At 40.8% G+C, this 19,726-nt stretch overlaps 1 protein-coding gene across 12 annotated transcripts in view; it reads left to right on the top strand.

Annotated features, from left to right (window-relative positions):
- The first annotated feature begins 9,567 nt into the window (after window positions 1-9,567).
- The window catches only part of LOC125768049 (zinc finger protein 497), a 44,389-nt gene continuing 34,230 nt past the window's right edge, over window positions 9,568-19,726 (top strand). For 4 of the 12 annotated variants that reach the window (XM_049435190.1, XM_049435189.1, XM_049435188.1 and 1 more), the window contains exons 1-2: window positions 11,001-11,116; window positions 14,301-15,653. The gene's annotated coding sequence lies outside the window, so the exon portion shown is untranslated. The other 8 variants (XM_049435183.1, XM_049435187.1, XM_049435180.1 and 5 more) reach the window with 8 other exon arrangements.

Raw genomic sequence — 19,726 nt, 5'->3', positions numbered from 1 at the left:
GGCCGTAACGCGATCGGCGCTGGGTTGGAGGTCGGTCGATCCTGTCGGACACCACCATGTTGGGCACCCATCCCTCTACATGAATGTCTGCAAAACTTAACCTGTGTCCGGTCGTTTCGGGTAGACTGCACTCGTAGATCAACGTTCCCTTTGCGCAGTGGGGATAGGGTGTGTGGATCAGGGGATCTACACAAATCAGGTCATCGCAAGTCATTAATTCTGCTCAAGGATGTGAAACAATCCTGGACATCGGGGAGCGAACCAAAACAACAACAAAAAAAACGAACGATTGAACAACAAGACCAGCACAAAGCAAAACAAACACCAAAAACCAACTCCCGAAAAAGGCTCCCTCGCCGTGTTGCGTTCCGTGCGAGTGTATCCTGAATTATTTGAGGCATTTCTTTAAGCCCCTCCAGCAAACGGCGGACGGACATGTTTGCCTTTCCGGCGGCACTGCACACTTGCATGCGGTGCATTTTTTCGACAATTTATTTTTATGGACTTTGATGCGTTTGTTTTGTATTTCGCTTTCGGTCTTAATGGAAAACAAATAACGTTGCTGATCGTAGCGAACGGCGACCCCCGACGGAATGGTCTTTTAATTGTGCGGTCATGAAACAAAAACGGAAAACGAATTCCGTTTGTTGAAGTAATTTGTTCCGAGGGAGATTTACTTTTTAACAGTAAAAATTTTGCGATTAGGCCACGCTCTGTAACATGTTTTTAAGAGGGGAAAAATTGTGTAATATAAAGTAATTTTTTTTTGCCATTTGGCTGATTAATTTAATAATGAAAGCCGTAGGAATAATAGCAGAAAAATTAATATTAGAAGAAAATAAACGTACAATAAGACATGGACTATCCCGATACTTATTATTGGTGAACTGTATATTAAATAAATGCTTATCGTAAATTAAATTTCAATTCGAAAATAAATTCTTCAATCAATAAATAGATCACCGCCTCAGACGCGAGTAAAAGGCAACATTGTAGTTCAATTTTAAATCTAGTTTTAATTGACTTTTAATGAATGTGCGATGAAAATGGTTTGGACTTAACCTCATCCAAGTGTGCAACATTCGTGGAAAAGATTGTCAGTATGTTTCCATCTCTTGGTGAAACTCGTGAGGCTCCGTCCAAAATGATCGTGTGAACTTTATAAAACCAAAGCTAAACTCTCATCCGTCCTGTATGTGTGAAGCTTCTATTTCCAAACAGCCCATCCCATATTAGGTATTTCCCCTGTTCATTTGCACTTCCGTGCAGTCACAGCATTGTAATCGAAAAATGTCACGCCGAACGCAGTGGGTTGCGTTGATTTCTCACATAAATCATGCAAAGCGCACGACCAAGAAGCCGACCGGTAAATTAAAACGTTCCGCTGCGTCCGAACACCTTAATCACATCCCGACACACACACACAAACCGTCCAGCCGACAGGGACGGTCCAGCTTATGTTTTATGAGTTTGTTTATCACTTCTGCGTATCTTGCGCGTTTGCCTCCAAACCGACAATTATGCTAACCTGCTACGCGATCGTTCCCTGTCGTGGTGAAGCGGCAAAAAATAGGGAGCATGCGCTTCGTTCCAGAGAGGCAGAAGGATGCTCAGGCGCCTGTACACGTTTAACTTCCTGGGGCAGCCTACGGACAACTCCTCTGATGCGCTTGTATCACGAATACGCCAGGAAGCAACACGCTCATAATAGCCAAACCCAACCCAAAATGATCCGCTAACATCCTATTGGCGAGCCGTATCCTTGTCCCGGCCTGATTGAGACACAAGCCTAGAGTGCGTGCATTTCATTAAGGAATAATTTATTCGCCTCGCTCATTGCTACTTCGGTGCTTCCCTTAAATGAATCATATGTGATAAAGAAAAAAAACTCTGCCTTTAAAACATTACCAAAATTGTTCCATCCTTCAAAACAGCATCACCGTTGATGGGTTCACCTTTTTGGACGATCGATTATACCGGGCAGAAATTGATCCAGGAAAATGAAGATCATTTTTCTTCCCTCACCATCTTCACGTCATGTTGCAGTCTTTTGTTTTTTTTGTGTGTGTTTTTTTTGCTCTCCAAAGTGCGAGTGGAGTTCTCAATCTTCCTTACACTAACTCTTCTTTTTGTGTAGCCACGATGGAACAGATTTTATTATGGCAAATTTTTGGTGAATTTTAAGTATATTTAGTTTTTAATTGTTATTAGTTATTTAAACATAAGCATACAATTTTTGGTTCTGTTAAGGTATTTCCAAATTTCCAGTATATCAACATTAAAAAATATTATCTTCTTGATGAAAATTGTCAAATTATTGAAAAAAAAACTCATTATGACTTGCATAATAATTACTTCATATATAAAATGTGGCTTCCCTAAATTTCTTACTTACATTAAACGCAAACCAAATTGAAAATACGGACATGACATGACTATCGAAAAAAGAAAGTCTTACAAAAATTGCACTGAGTGACCAATTGATTGATGGAAGGCAAACCATTATGCATTTTGTTTCTGTTTTTTTGTTGAGAATGCATAAAATAAAATGTGTTCCTTCAATTTATTGAATGTAACAATAAGCACAACACGGATTTTGGAAAAAAAACGAAAACACTGTTCAATATTAACCCATTACGCAACGTAACCGGGTCATGTGTCATTACGGTGTTTCACAGTAATAGCAAATTTACTTTTATTGTGCCGGTTGACTGAGCGTGACACTACGAGCGGACACGCGGCACCATATTTCGGAATCCTTTAATGGATTGTGCGTGTGGCTTTGTTTTGTTCGTGTTCGATTCGGGTTTTGAATGCCATCCGTGGTTGCACTTTTTGCAGTTCCGAACGGCTAAGAAGCTTAACATCAATCAAATCAGTAGCATTAGCGTAGGAAATGCACTAAACTGTAATCTTTCGCGAGTGGAAAATATTGAAGTTTGCACATAGTTTTTTAAAAAACTTATCAATTTGTATAAATCAAATGTTGATAAAAATTTCCATGTATCGGACATTTTTCTTCAAGCTCAATTTTTACCTTTTGTCGCTTGTCTAGCTACAGTGTTGCAGGCTATATCGTCGCTACACCACACTGCATGTACCGGGGTGTCAGAAAATCGCACCCATCCTAACGGGCGAAAACATGTGCGAGTTCATGTTCGGCTTGTCTCCTGGCCGCCGGCATGTTTGATTGATTGAAGCACGGATTTTGCGCATCGAATTACTGGTTACACGACTTTTTACCTGCCGTCCTTAAACCGGCTGGACGCAACTGGCAGATTATGTTGTACACACGCTACAGGGATGGGAAGGAGTGGCAAAAAATATAAATGTTCACGGGAAAGAGTTATTAAATTAGAATAAAAATTGCTTTTAAACAATATTAGTAGTGCTTATAATGAAATAAAATAAAAGTTTCATCCTCTTAAGGTTATAAATAGTAAAAAAGTAACGAAATTATAATATTTTAATTTTATTTAATTGTATCAAAAACATTCAATACAAAAAGCAATTTCAATAAAATGCAGCGAAAGTAGACAGGGAGAAAATATACACCCAGTACGCGTTAACATATTCGCTTCCCAGCAATCGAGCATCAACAATTAGGATGCAACTGAGTGTGAAATACGACATGACGACGAACGAGATACGTGTGAAGCGCGTGTGGGATGATGGACTCTCTGCCTCAACTACATTACACATTAAGGCACATGCGTACAACTGCGGAATGGTACAGTGGAAGTTTGATACAGAAAAAAATAATGCAAAAGCGATACAGCAAGAAGAGATAAGCGACAGACGCTATTATCGAGTAAATCTAAACGTGAACATCCATGTTCCGATTGCATCTGTAACGAGGACAGAATGTACGGGATGACAGGAATGGTGTGTGCTGTTGCGATGTTAGTTACGATGACTTAATTCATCAATCAAGTGTGATATGTAGACGCAATCTGAAATAATGCTCTTTCGAAAGCATTAAAGCAATAGCATAACTAAACATGAGTAAATAAATGAATTGTCCGGTATCATTCTCAGGACGTGACTGACCCAACGCTTACGCATAGTGAGTCCTGCAGAGTTATCGTAATTTTTAATGCAAAATTCCCATTCGTAAAAATGTGTTTTAAAACATTGAAAAGCATCATAAACACTCACGCAGTACGACGTATCTGCATGGTGCGCTACTTTATGGTATACTGATTATACTACTTACGCACGTAAAGGATACGAATGAAATGACTATAATTTGGTTGAAAAACACATTTACCCTCGTACGCACCGATAAGGAACATTTTCGTTAAATCAATCAGTTGTCGTTTTATTGCACTTGTACCAGATAGTGTCAATACATTGGAGGTGATCTCACTTAAATGGTGCTTAATTTAACCGCAAGGACTGCTGGGTTTTTTGGAAAGTAACGAAAAATGGTCAAGAGGTCGTAAGGAGTCCTTGGGTTTTTGTTTGCGGAACACGCGGAAGCTGGAAGGCACCGGGATGGGTTACCCTGCGATGGGTTAATAGCAGGGTGACCACGCCAAAACCGATTTCCTTCCAGCTCATTTGATAAGCCACGACACCCGCCGAGCCGTAAAGGAGCAGGGAAAGGGTACGAAGCGACGGATTCTGTCCACGGATACGTCCGCGCGCGCCCGTGTGTGTATGTTCATTTTCATAAAAGAGGCCAGAAGTGAAAGGAATAAAGGTCTTTATGATTTTTCGTTGTTTTCTCCCAAAAGGGCTTGTGTGTTGTGTTTTGCTTTGTTTTGCTGCACAACCGCTTACTGTTGCAAACATGCATCCCCCTTTTTGTCCCCGAGGGTCTGTACTGTACAATGGTAACATTCCTGACGAAACACAGGGCTCCCCAAAAACCTGGCTGCAACCAGTGTTAATAATAATAATAACAATAAAAGGTTTCTTCTCAAGAAATAAGTTTTGCGTTGGTTTGGGTTTCGTTTTGGGCTGGCAAAGGGGTGAACCTCTTTGGCAAACATGCGCTCCGACCTCGAACTCTCGGGGTGGAAAAATAGTAATTATAATACAGGATAAATGGGGCCCGGTGCGTAACGCGTTTAACCGAACGATCGCAATCATGCAAACTTTTGCGACCGATCGATCAATCGCATACCGGTGAGAGGACGTTTAATTACCGTATCCCGGTTGCAGGATGTTCTTTGCATGTTTTGTTTGCAAATCAGTTCGGTTAGTAAAGCATGAGAAAGAAATAAAAATATTTATATTAAAGAGTAACTATATTTCGATTAAAAGAAACAAAATCTGGTGAAGAACTAGCTCATGTAATGTTTATATAATTATGTAACACACTGTACTGATAGCTCGGAAAGAAAATGAGAAAGGATATATGTGAAGGATAGTATGTGATCTATATGTAAATATGATATTTTTTTTTATTTTATTATTTTTATTATTTTTTTTAAATTATATGTTATTTTTTATTATTTTTATTATTTTTTTTTAAATTATATGTTATTTTTTTATTATTTTTTATTCTTTTTTGTATTTAAAGCATTATTTGAGTGAAAAGTAACTTATTTGAACCAATTGGCATTAAAATAAATCAATTTAAATTTTTTTGCAAAATTTCTCAAAAAAATGGCAAGGGGTACCCCTTATGAAATTTTCGAGTTGAAAATTTTTTAAAATTTTTTTTCTGATTTTTTATTCTGTTTTAAATTTAAAGCACCATTTAAGTGAAAAGAAACTTATTGCAACAAAATTCGCATAAAAAATTATCATATTTTTCAATTTTGCTAAATTACTCAAAAAACAGCTATAGCCTTAGAAAATTTTCTAATTTTTCGATCTTTTTTTATTTTTTATTATTTTTTATTCTTGTTTTTGTTATTGATGTTTGCTATTCTACAAATATCTTCTTTACTGCTTTTAAGCGCTTTACAATACTTTTATATGGTTTTCCTTATTTGGTTATTGTATTGCTTCATTATGCCTCTTCTTCAAGTCTTCTTAATTAGCATTCCTAGAATTGAAGAATGTTTACAGACTTCTTCAGCACATCCTGATGTATTTATGGATTTATAATCGCTTTCGTGAGAGCTTCAAATCGCACAACAAACAAACAGCGAATGTACTTGCTCAAGCAATGGTGAAAACGGGCACACATGTTGTCAACTAATTTCACGCACTTAAGGACAGTCAATTCAAGCTGTAATAAAACAATCCCACTGCATCCATCGGTTTTAATTTGGTTTCTTGGTACGCGTCAGGATGTGCCTATCACCGATGATCGAAGAAAGTGTTGATCATACGTTCGTGATGAGCTTACTTGTCGGTTCGCTGTTGTGATGTTGTTGCTTTTTCCTTACTCTCCTCCATTCGGATCAGGGTCATAAATGGCTAATAAGGAATAAACGTGCATACAGGCACAATGTTCCAAGTGGGGGGAAAAAACACAACTTACTCTTAACCCGCGTCTTCTTTCATCTTTGCCGAACCTTAGCTCGGGTTGATGTACGATGAGAAACAGTTCGTAAAATATATGTAAAAAAAACGGTGACAGCCATCCTATCTTTTGGACGGACCAAAAGAAAACCCCGAACACAGGTCTGCCTATCAAACAAATCGCTTAATTGATTGATACGCGTCTGACCTTTCGCGGGGTAGGACGCGAAGTTGTTAACTTAATTTACAGTGTGTTTCACCCCGTGTGTACGTTACACACGGGTAACGATGAGGGTGAAGTAGAGGGTGAGCATTTCCGCGAAAATCTTACCCTGTCGCAAACGACACACGCTCACAGGTTATCGGATGCGAGCGACAAATTATTAAAACGATCGCTCCATTCCCATGCAGTCGAACGGTCGGAGGACACAGGCCTTGCGTCGATCGACAAAAGTCCTCGGTGGCCATAAATAAGCCATCGGTATCCTTCCATGTTTCGTGTCGTAATCGCGGTACCGGGGCTGGAACAAATGACCCGAAACAACCCGTCGCCCCAGCAGACCCAACCACAGCTTTCCTTTGCGGTAAGATCACTTAGCTGCAGTATTTGCTTAACTCTTATCATTATTCGCCCATATTTATTTAATAAAAAAGCTGTTACGCGCTACCCTTTTCTCCCGTGGACACCTTACGGTTCTCTTACGCATTTTTTCCCCCTGCGTGGACTTTCAAGCACAGTCCGTCAGTGACTCCACGCTCTGCGCTCTGGAACCGGTGGCATAATAAGCGAACAAAAAAAAAAGAAAGAACAGATCCAAAAACGAAGCTTCCAATAATCTTTTTCTTTCGCCTCGAAAATGATCGTTAACGGTGGCCGGGTAGCCGGCAGCACGAACAAAAGCGATCACCTGAAAGGACACAGATCGAAGCATAAATGACGAGCATAAATTAAGCGAAATTAACCTGAAACCAGCCTACGAACCTTCGAACCTGTGCCACGAGTTTTCCTCCAACTTTCGGAGTGCAAAATTCAATCAAAATACCTTTAGGGCGGTTCTTCCACTGGTAGGGGCTGAGGCTTGCAATCGGTTCCATCCTTTTTTTTTATGAAACACTTCATAAATCATTTTGGGGTCTTTGAGCTGATGTTGTTTTGCTTCTTCGTATGATTATGCCAATTGGAGGAAGTATTGAAATTTCATGAGAAAAAATATTGAAACATAACGGAGTGTATTGTTAACGGAGCTTCTGACGCCGGTTTGTTGTAGATCTTATCGACTGGAAAACATAGCGTACGTAACGAACGACCAACGAACCGTACATCGTTTCTTAACGAAAGGGGGAAAAAACGAGTGGACAATTGTTTTAAGTTGCTTGGTTGAAAGGATACTCAACCGGTCTCTGTTAAATGACGTTAGCCTCTAGGGTTTCTTCATCGTTCTATCTACATCTACATCGTTGAAGTCACCCTGAAGTGAGTAAGAAAGACTTTATTTAAGTTTAATAACATACTTTGCGAAGTGTAGTGTTCCAATTTATTTATTAGATATTTATATATTTTATTTTATATGAGATATTTAACATTAGTTCTCGGGACTTGATATTTGTATGTATGTAAGTGTGAAATTCAAGGCGTTTGTCAAGGTAATTCGATAACATTTACTTTTAACTCATGCAAATTTCACTCAAGCAATTTTCGCAATTCTACGATGAAATCGTCTTCAATGGATTAAAAACTAAAAAAATGATTTAGAATGAAGCACGACTGTTTTGAATTTCTTAGATCATTCTTTCCGAATCTCACTGAAAACGAGCTTGGAATAGGTCACGGTAGGACAAACGTTTTTTTGCGTCTGTTTTTGCTTCCCTTATCACAGATTGTTTGCGCAGTAAGAAGAAAGGATCGTCTAGTTATCACCACCGGATGTAGGAATATTTGAATAGACATTTTTGTACTCTTATGTAATGACAAGCGTCAATTCCAGCATTTGTGATTGATGAAGGTTATTGAAGGAATGTTCAAAGTTACACGTTTTTGCTACATTATTTTCCAAGTTCTGGATTGTCTATCAGTAAGGCATTGGTAAATTTGTTGGTAAAGAACTTCAAACCCTCAAAAAACATTCATTGTGCTAGGTCGTGATGTACACAAGTCGCTTTTTTAAAAGAGGTCCATTTTTTGCTCGAACTATGTCTTTTTGGTTTTCTTTACAAAACCGCCATGTTGTATCTGTCGCGATTAGAAAAACAATTTTGGTTTATTTTTTATGCATTTTCAAATTTAATGCACGCGGCGAAGGTTATGTCGTTTCTCACATAGGAAAGGTTATCTCGTGCTGGTAAGACATGTGATAAGCGGAAAGAGAAGGTTTTTGTTTTGAGTGAACGTATGCTGGATTCTTTTGATTAGAAAAAATGAGAAGAAAACAAAGCACGAGAGAATCGAGGAAGTAATTAATGTCTGAATCGTTATGCATGCGTTCGTTTGGAGAAATCAGAAAAAAAACAGTGACATTTCTAGGAAATTATTTTCATACAAAGCCCAAACAGCTCACGAGGACACGGGTCGTTGAAAGTATAACGCTTAAGAATTAACACCTTATCGGCCGAAACTTCTCCCCAAGTGTGTAGCAAACACTCAAGTACTCTCGGGCGAATTTTGTATGATTTCCCAGAATCAGCTTCAATGATTGACTTTTCAAATGTAAATAAAACTCGCTACTTCACCAGACAAGGCCATCCGGACGGACAGACTTGCAAAGGGGTTAGGCATCATAATTATCAGCTGGTTCCCTAACCTAACCTCAACGTTTGGCACAATGCCAACATCTAAGTGGGAAAGGGGAAAGGGGATGAATGGAGAGGAGAGGAGAGAGTTGTATCACACTTAGATGCATCTTAATATGTTCATACTTAACAGCAAAAAAAAAGATAAATTTTTGGAAAGCGTACCAATGAATACGAAACACAACGCTACAAAATTCATCGTATAATAAAAATAGAAAAACTCAAGAGACGCACACCAAAAAAAAAAGCTAAAAACTCCGGAGTGGCGGCATTTTCACAAGATGTCTAAAATAACAAACCGAGTGCGCATATGCATGCCGGAATGGCACGGACGCACACGGTACGGTGAGAATGATGCTCTCACACTTGCATAGCGCGTGAGAGAGATCTCTCTCTAACGCGGTTGACACGCGGTTGCTCTCTAGCCGAGGGGGTGACTCACTTAGGGGAGCCAAGCTGACGTCACAGGGTAAGTTAAAAGGGGGGGGGGGGTAGCGCGAGAGCGGGAGAGAGCGAGAATAAAAGTGGTTTCGTTTGCATTGAAATTTGTTTTGATCGATCATGATCGCATCCGTTTGGGAGTTTTGCCGGTTTTTTGGCTATTTTATTTTGTTATCGAAAAATATGTTTTTATTTAAAAGCTTAAGCAGGAAGCTACTAAAATTCAGTAAGGGTTGCCAGGTATACAACCATTTACTTATCTATTTGTGCGAAAAAAAAGAAGCACAGCACAAAAAAATTGTGTGAAATAAAAAAAAAGGCACAATAAAACCAGCTCAGCTTCACGCAGTGTGTTACAATCTCTCCCACCCTAGCGCGCCGTGTCACTGTGGTAGTGATAGCAAAATTCGCGAAAAGCGCGTTTCGCGCTCGCGCACAATATTCTCGATTTTGCACACATGAAATAAAATATGTAAGCAATGAAAAAGAGCAAAAAGGAAAAAAAAACACACACAACATCACCACCACACCGACCGGCACAGCTAAACCGGCGAGTGTGTTTGCCGGTGCGCGTCTGTCATGTCTTCCGTAGGGGGTTCGTAAGGGGTTCGTCGCAAGGGTAGCAAAACGTTTTGCAAAATTACAAACACCGCCAACGCGAGTTGCGAAAAAAAAATACCACCGAGTGACCCGAAATAAGCAAAAAAAAAAACGACACCCTCACGCTCTCGCTGCCAGGGAACGGATCCATACATAGAAGAACCGTGTGGGGTTCAGTTTGTCACATCGGTAACCTGTGACGGAGCAGTTGAATCTCGTCTTCACGTCAAAACTCTTCACATCGTGTGGGGAGTGAGGAAAATACCAAGCAGCCTGTCATTCCAGCAAAGGTTGCTGGGTTTTATTTTTTCGCTTTTCAAAGAAACACCCAACGGAAGTGAAGTAGAGTGCGCGCGTTACTTTTCATCCGATCTGTCGGATTTCTGGGATCTGGAAGACAACACAGGTACGGTGCGAACTCGGTGTGTGTGTGTAACTGTTCGGGTTCCGTGCGTTCCCCATCGTTGATCGGGGTGACCAATACCAACATCTAACGCACCACCGCACGGGCAGATACGTCACACACGACGACGAAAGGGGGTGGAATACCGCGAATTGGATGCAAACAGTGTGCTCCCCGCTTTCGGTCACACCAGCAACAGCAGATTCGTTTCGCATTTTGACGGAAGTGTTTTCGTGCGCTCTAGGGGTGTTGGTGTTGGTGGCGATTGGTAACGCTTTAGTTTCGGGAGAAGTCGTGCAATGATGATGGCGGTAGCAAAACCCTTCTTAGCTAAGTGTGTATTTCGTTTGCAATATTCGATTAGCTACGACCTTCTAAAACACAATCAAGTGTTTTGTTTCGTTCTATTCACTTTTTTTTAACTTGGCATCTAGGAAACGCTACAGTTACTGGTTGTGTGTAGTAAGTGCGCGTTACTTTTTTTTTGCAATAACTGACCCCTCATAAACAAACGTTCCCCGCTTAAAGTGACTCAAAAAATAAGACGCAAAAAAGCGATGCGATCCCAAAACGTGGATCAAAGTTCCGTGTTTTTTTTCTTCTTTGCTGTTGTATTTTGCTCCACAAATGTTTCTCTAGAGGTGTTTGTAGCGGTGCTTCGATGCATTTGTGACAATTATTTCTACACATATGTGAACGTGGAGCAATCACATCGTATTAATGCTTCTTAGCTTAGATTTTGGTAGAGAATCGTATTTTTTTTATTTGGTGATCTTTGTAAATATCTTATTTGTTACAAATTTTATTTATTTATGGTTCTAAGATTAACTTATTCTGGCTTTTGTGAGCTGTTTTTAATAGTTAGTTTTTTCATTAATTTTTGTATCAACAATATTCTACAACTTCTAGAAGAAACATTAAGTATAATTCTTTTGATGCTCTGTTAAGTACTCTATTAACGTATTTTTTTATAATTCTATTTCATAACTTTCTTTTGTGTGAAATGAATTTTATTTGCTTTAAAATTAGTTGAATGTAATGTTTCATACTGTTTGAAAAACGAATACCCAACAGTGCAACCATTTATCGCAATTTTCCTTCCGTCGATGGAGACACCTGGTGGTTCATGTGGTGCGCCTTCACATTTTCCCGTACACTGTGTTTTTCCCACTTTCACTGTCCCATTGTTTCACTTTCATTAGAGTTTGCTGGGGCCAGTTTGTTTTGCAGGCTGCTACCTGCACCCTTGCACCGTGCATCCATTGTATTGTGTGGCAATGGCGCACTGCACATTTGCATGCAACCGAACAAAACGCGCCCATAGTGCAGCGAAGAAATTTTACAGCCATCTCGCAGTGGAGCTCTCTCTCTCGCGCGCGCTTTCGCTCTCCGGTGTTTGGTTAAAATTTCCCCACGTACTACCACACTGAAGCATGAAGCCGGTTGCAAAAAACCCGGTTTCTTCTGTGCGTTTTTGCATACGTATTGGAGTGTTTTCCCTTTCGCTTGCACACACACGTTCCTTCTCGCTTGTGCATTGCCAAAGTTGGGAAGTTGAAGGTTGCATTTTGACAATTTCGCACCCCTCCCCCCCAATCTCCATCACAGCCACCCCCTGGCGTGATCCATATATAAATTTGAGTGTTTCGTTTTTTCCTTTTCTTGCTGCGACGCGTTTGCGCTCCCCATCTCACTACGACCGATGATGCATCAAACCACCCTTAGCTTTGCAAAGAGTACGTCAGGCTCCCCATTGTCTCTCAGCCAGGGCAGGACTCTCTCTCTCTCTCTTTCTCTCTCTCACACACACTCCTACCAGAAGAGAGCCCGTTTTGGGACGAAACGCCGGGACTCAACCTCCCCCCAAAAAAAGAACTGAAGAAAAGCGATTTTGTTTCTCTTTCTCACGCAAACGATCGAACGGTCACCGCCTGTTTGTCTCACTCGCGTCCCGTCTGACCGCCTGGTGTTCTGGAGCAAAATTTCATCTCACGAGAGCCGACAGCTTGCGAGTCGTGGCCGCTTTCGGTGACTCCGGGCCAGCTAAAATAGAAAACAGAGAAAACGCACTCAGTCTGTAATATGCTCTTTATCCGTTCGGCGGCACCAGCAGCAGCAGCAGCCGCACTTGTGATCCCGGTGGAATTATTATTATTTTGTTGAAAAGTCAGGCCAAGTTGGTTTGTCCCGTGTCAACCGCGTGTGTTGCTGGTTTCAAAATTCGCGCGCACTCTAGCAGTGGTGCAGTTGGGAATTTTTTTTGATTTCCGTGCTCTCTGTTTGTGTTGTCACAAGTCACCATTATATTGTTGTTTCAAACGCTTTACGTTTTACCTCCGAACGGCAGAGCTGGATAGAGGGATGCAAGATTCGCCGTGCATCGTTTAACCCTGTGTGTAACGGTACGTGCAAAGAAAGGATCAAATAGGAAGGCAGAGTGGCGCGTTAGCTGTCATGTAGACGGATGACGGATTTCGGCGAACGTGCTGGGACACTCCACTCCAATTGTGTCCTCCATTGCGACCATTCGTGTGCGTGTGTGTTAGTGAATATTCGTAGTAGTCACTCAGTCTTAAGTAGATGCTGTTCCAAAAGTTACATTTACCCAACATGTTGGACACCAGTAGAGAGTGGGAGGGTGGGGGGGGCGGGGGAAACCTTCGAAACATCCGTTTCCAAAATCTGATGTCATGCACACATCACTGTCGCCGTCATTGACATTACGTCGGTGATCGACAAAGTTCTTTTTGGGGTATTTTTTTCTTCTCTCTCGTCTATTCCTTCACTCCGCTTCTTACTTGGTGGTCATCAGTGAAAAAGAAGAGATTCACACATACAGTGAACCACGAACCTCCCTAAAAAATATCAACCCCAACCCGATACCAACACCACGGGAAACGACGGGACGATGTTCCGCTTTTCCGTTTGATGGCAATGGCGCGTTTACACACCGTCAGCCATGTACGCGGTTTCTCGCGCGCGACCATTCGCATGTGTAAGTGCCGGTTTATTCGGGGTCTTTTTTTGGGTGGATTTTTTTTCCCCTGTCCTCTTCCCGATGGGATGATGAAGGAGAAAAATAGTATGGCCCCCCTTTTCCGTTATCTTCTTTCACGTCTTCACCGTTTGTCATATCCCAAAAAAAAAATAGGACCACCTTTCCGTGCACGAATGAGTTGCACGCGTAGTGGAGGGGTAGTAGTAAAGGAGTACGTGGCATGGCGCATGTGGGTGTGGGATACAAAGAGGAATCGACGAACAGCAAAAAAAGTGACATTTTTCCCGCTTTGTCTTCCGAATTTTCGTGACGGCAAGAGAAGATCGTCTAAACAGCAGCAGCAGCGTCGACAAGCTGCCATGGTGGAACATTCGTGGCGCAAATAGTATTTGCTAGTAGTGGTAGTAGCTGAGATGGCGTTACGAGTTCCATCGTTATGTGTCGTGTGTTTTTGGGAACGATTCATCTCGTGAGGAGGTGAAGTTTTTTCTTTTTGAATTGGACAATAATTTTCGTCCGGTTTTGGGTTGATGCAAAGGTGTTGGAAAATTGGAAAATTACAGATAAATTTTTCTTTTAGCCGTAACTATTTTGTTCACTAAATGTCAACATTTCTAACGCTTTTATGTGTGACTTTTCTCCCTACAGGTTCCTTTCTTTTCGTACTGAGAACACTGCAAAACAAGTGCAAAAATTTCTGAAGATTATCCAATAACGTGGCACGTGGAAGAACGGCACCCTTCTGCACCTTACCAGGAAGGAATGGAAAAGAAAAAAAACACGATGAAAATGTAGCCATTACCGAACAACCAGAACAACCGTTTCGTGACGCGTTTATGATTTGTCCGATTTTGTTTTTCTTCGGTTTTGTGTTTTCTTCGATCATCAAAAACATAACAAAAAGAAAAATTCTCGTGCAACATTCGGTGTTAGTGAAATGTGAGTGAAAAAAAATGTTTTATGCTTCAACTTAAGTGACCGTACAGCAAGTGTGTGTTCCGAAGCCGGAAAGGGTGATTATCTTTTTGTTTGAACGTTTTTTGCTGGCTTTCAAGTGAGTTTTTTTTTCAAACTTCGTGGCGACTTCGCAACCAAATGTCCTTTGGCAGAACATTATTAAGTTTGCTTTCATTTTCCGTTGGCTGAAACATTGGCTGCTCCATTGCGCGATCTTTAAGACATAGTTCCGCCCTCCAAAAACGCCCAAGTTGCGTACAGAAATGAGCTGTTGCACCTCATAGCTTAACCAGTTTACGTTCCACGCTTTTACCGGGTAAGGTGAAAAATGAAACGAACAGCAAAAATGGTGTAAAAAATATTAACAAAAGTTCTAGTGCGATTAGGTTCGTTCAGCTCCGTTCCTCAGCTTCCGGTCCTTTACTCTCGTACACACCTAAACACACACTCAAGGACGGATGAGCAAAACAACTTTTTCGGTCGTGCAAATTGTGAAACCATTTAAAATTGCATTAACATTTCCGGTGAATCGTTGCATTTGGACATGACAAAGAAAGAGCAATACGGAGCAAAAACGAACAGAAAATAGAATCCATTAATTTTTGTTCGTTTTCCCGGCATTAGCCAACGTTTGCGCGTGTAATTAGAATGGAGAGTGAAAAGTCGAGCGTTGGAACTTCTATTACACGTTGTCATCGATGAAAAATTTGCACACACGTTCGGTCCAGTTTGTTCTGTGTTGTTTCGCGCCCTTGTGTGTGCCCATATAGTGGCCCAGCGTGGCAAGCTGCTTACCGCGGTCGAGGATTTCATCGTTTCCTCCTAGCGCAAGTGAACGATTTACGCCGGTGAGATAGTTTTCCTGTGTGTGTCTGTACGTCTAAGTGTATTTGTGTGTGATTAAGTGTTTGGCTAATGACTATGATTTGAGGCGTCCGGGATCAAGAAGGTTGATTTTAGTGGAAGGAATCGAGACAAAACCAAAAAAGCGTGCTTCGGTCGGTGTCTTCCTGTGCTTGATCTTTTGTAACCTGTTACATTGTGGTGAGTTCGATTTGACAAATAATACTGCGTTTAAAAGAATTTTTTTTACAAAAAAAATTATTAAATACTGTCAATATTAGAGAACGTTACATAATACATAAAAAAACAATTTCTCTTCTTCTTTACAATATTTTCCTTCTTCATACATTATTTTTTACTTTTCCAAATAAATAACAACAACTAACTCTTCTATATGAACAAAAAATTACTATAAGAATCTTTTCTCCAACAAGTGTATACGGTTTTTTGGGTGTGTGTTTGGCAGGAGATTGAACTTCTGCCACAGGCGAATGCGCCTCCACCATCAACCCCGTCACCCCTTATATGCACGTGTGTGCACTTTTCGATTCGGGGGGAGGGTTGAAGCTTTGAAAACGGGTTTTTCTTAATCAGGGTTGCCCAAATTCGGCCACGAGTTGCAAAACCAGAAATTCGACTCTTTCAAATGTGTGTGCGTTTGAATGTTCGCTTGGTTTTTTTTTATGATCGCCAAAGCTTTATCGTGACAAAAAAGGAATGCTACACAATGATTAGAAAGGAAACTTTTTTTTAATTAGACGAAACTACTAATAAATTATTTTAATTTGACTTTAAATGACAAATTCCATATCCTGATGATGAGTTTTGTTTAGTTTCATCGGAAATCATAATTGCACTGTGTTGTGTGCAGCTAAGATTCGGACGTAAATGACCTTTGAACAATAAAAGAGAAAAAAAGGTACAAAAAATCGCGTACAACTGCGATTCTTGTTAAATGTTTTTTTCCCTCCCCAAACTAACCAAGAACTGCAGATCATATCAAAACCGGTAGCGATGGATTGAATAATAAAGGAGAAGAAATTAATACGAACAAGTAAAAAAAAAACGCTATATGCACACGAAATTCGACCGGCCTGGAGGGAAAGGTGGAGCCTGTGGGGTTGAATAAAGTCAACGTGTACCGAAAATCACCAGCAACCGGTCGGCAGGTCGTGGCAGTGGCGGTCGGCAATTGCGGCTCGGTTTCGATCGTCGCCGCCGTGGCCCGGCGTTGTCTTTCGGACATGATTCTAGCGCGCGTCGCGCGATACCAAAAAGAGACGATAATTGCCTGCGAAAAGCAGAAGAACAAACGGGCAAAGTTGTGTGGAAGAAGCAACTACAAAAAAATAACAACCTAATCGAAACAAATCTGCGAACACGCGGCCCAAGAGAACGTACCAGCCAAGCTAGCGGGTGAATAGTTAGCATGTGAGTGCAGACAACGAAAAGGGGCAACACACAAAAAAAGTAATATAACAACGAGAATAAAAAAAACACACACACATACACGAATCGAGGCAAAGAGAGAAGAGTTGTTTGCAAAAAAAAAAAAACGAAAACAGCAAAATGGTGGGAGAGGGCAAAAAACTGAATCGGTTTGTGAACGTGAAACACGGAATGCGCGCGCGTTCTTCCTTGGCCGCGAATTGAAGTCTGTATCGACGGGAGCCCACACAATACATGCAGAATGAGCAAAGGTACGGGGGGGATACGGGGGTGGCGCGAGAGAAAGGGGTAGGAAAGGAACGGAAGCAAGGGTTGCCAAAAATCGCACAACACACGCACGCAACGCTAACTTAACCTGTCTTGTCGGTACATTACGTTTATTTTTTTGTTACGTTTTTACTGCAAAGATCGATTCTGGCGAGTGTTTATGGTGCTGTTGTTTCGTGCCTTACCGAGATTTAGCGTTGTAATGTTACATTTTCTGGTTTTTCGTTCCAAACTTTCCAACATGTTCTGAGATTGTAGATTGCTTCCATCTTTTTTTGTTTTGTTTCATTACATCTCTTTCTGTTTATTTTATTTCATCCGTTAGTAGCTTACTTTATTTATTTCTTATTTTTATTATTTTATACAACTGTTTGTTTTTTGTTTATTTCATTCATCTTATTGCAATGTTATCTTCATTCTTGTTTTCTAATGTTTTAGTAGCTATTTTCATGTTTTTATAATAAATTTATTATTTGTTTTTTTTTCTTTTAGAATTGAGATTTATATCCTTCTTTTAAAGTCCTCCCAATTTATCAAACTTAACAAAGAAAATATAATTGTTTTTAATATTTATCTCCAATAGTATTTTCTTTTTTATTCTTTACTTTTAATAATAATAATTAACCCCACAAACTTATCAGTCGCGTTAAGCTATGCAACCAAATTTTGCGAAAATATTAAAAAAAACACCCCTTCATACATCTTCTCCGTTAGCTGCCGCTCTTGCCTTTGCATGTTTTTGTGTTCTTGTCGTTTCGTTTTGCATTTTTGGCTCCGTGTCTGTTTTGTTTGCACTGGCACAAAAAAAAAACAACAATTCCTGGAAAGAGACTGCTGCGACCAAGAGACATGTTGGCAATGTTTTGTGTGGCTGAACCACCATGGCTGAAAGAGGGGGTGGGTGGTTGGGTCGGATCGGTTGGATGGTAAACATTTCGGTTTGCGTCGTCACGAAAGACGCACTTCTCGCGCCCGCAGTTCTCGTGAAGTTTATTTTGCTCTTCAGATTCGTTTGCTTTTTTGGCAAGAGAAGACCTCTCATTACTGACCACTTGGCACAGTGGAATTGTGGCCTCTGGTTTGGTACAAGAATTCACAAAAGAGGTACTCGATCATCTCTACGGCGATCTAATTCGAAACTGATCACGGAACGATGAAACAAATGTAGGTCTCCTGCTTCTACTGTCTGCAGAACAAACCTGTTCTACGGTTTTGAGAGCATTCTTCTTCTTTTTTCCTTTGCGAAATTTGCACATTAGTTCTCACCCCCTACACACACTTACATACACATATATAGACGGGAGGAGTTGGTGATGGGTTATGTCGTGCGCTATGCCACGAGTACGATCGAACGCTCGCCATGTCCAGATGATTGCCATTTTGTGAAGGTCATGAACTTGAACGTTGCGCCACGGGGTTGACGGTTGAGTGATTCGGGGTTGTTATTTTGTGTATGTGTGTTTCTTTTTTCGGCAGCAATTTGCAGTTTTGCAGTGTGCAATTATGGTTGTTAGGTGCATCGGTGCGGTGATGGTAACGTGGCGTTCGCTAAGAGGGGTTTCTGCGCATTTGATTCTATAGGGATAATGGCTTCATGTTTAGAGTTTTGATCAAGTAGGATAAATAAGATAATACCATAAAACCATTCACGTTTCACATCCTAATTAGAACAATTAAGTTGAAAATAGCGAGTACCGGTTAGATTAGTATTTATTATTTAATTTGACATTTTCCCTCTAGATGGCTCCACGAGTTACTTCTGTTACTTCAATATGACAGTTAGCATATACTAGTAGTTTCAACGCTTCGTACAGCAAAAAGAGCCTGAAAGAGTCTGGAAAAGATAGATGAATCCAACACGAAGAGAGTCGACAACAACAGGTTCGATTGGCCCAGTATGAAGCTGATCCCATTTCGATGAGCGAACTTTACGATCTTGGCTCTCCAAAGACCACTAAAGCTCTCCGTCCCACCGGGTGAAACGGACAACCAGTGAAAGGTTGACATCCCGCGGGACGCAGAAATCCCCCGCGTGCAGGAAATACTTAACGGTAACGTTGGGTCTGTATCGCGATGGTGCGATGGTGATAACGGGTTGTAATTTATAATTCCATTGCTGCAAGCCTACAACCGAGAGTGCACACGTTCCGTTTTTCGCTTTTTGCGGGCTTCTACGGGACCACATGCTGCGTGCAGTGACGGAAGTGCAACGATTGGGCTTTTGCGTAGGCCACAAACTGCCACAGTACGGTTGAGTCATGGTATGGTCAATCGGTATCATCCTGGCGTTATAGTTTTCGAGCAGTTCCGCTCTCTAGTTCGATGGGTTTAAAACCCAAAAGGCAGTTTGTTTCGTAGCAATTCACCACAGTAGTGATAGATTGCGGAAAGAATAAATTGATGTTTACCGTCACCATCAACGAGGAACGATAATGAATGTTATAAATAGCATCGACACTAGTAAATCGTGCTGCATCTAATCTATGTTGCAGGTTCACCAAAGTGTGTAAGAATTATTTGCAATCAATTCTTTTTTTTTTTGGGTCACCCAAAATTGT

The sequence above is a fragment of the Anopheles funestus genome, chromosome 3RL, assembly GCF_943734845.2.
Source record: "Anopheles funestus chromosome 3RL, idAnoFuneDA-416_04, whole genome shotgun sequence".
NCBI lineage: Eukaryota > Metazoa > Arthropoda > Insecta > Diptera > Culicidae > Anopheles > Anopheles funestus.
This window is presented reverse-complemented; position numbering and strand designations above follow the sequence as displayed.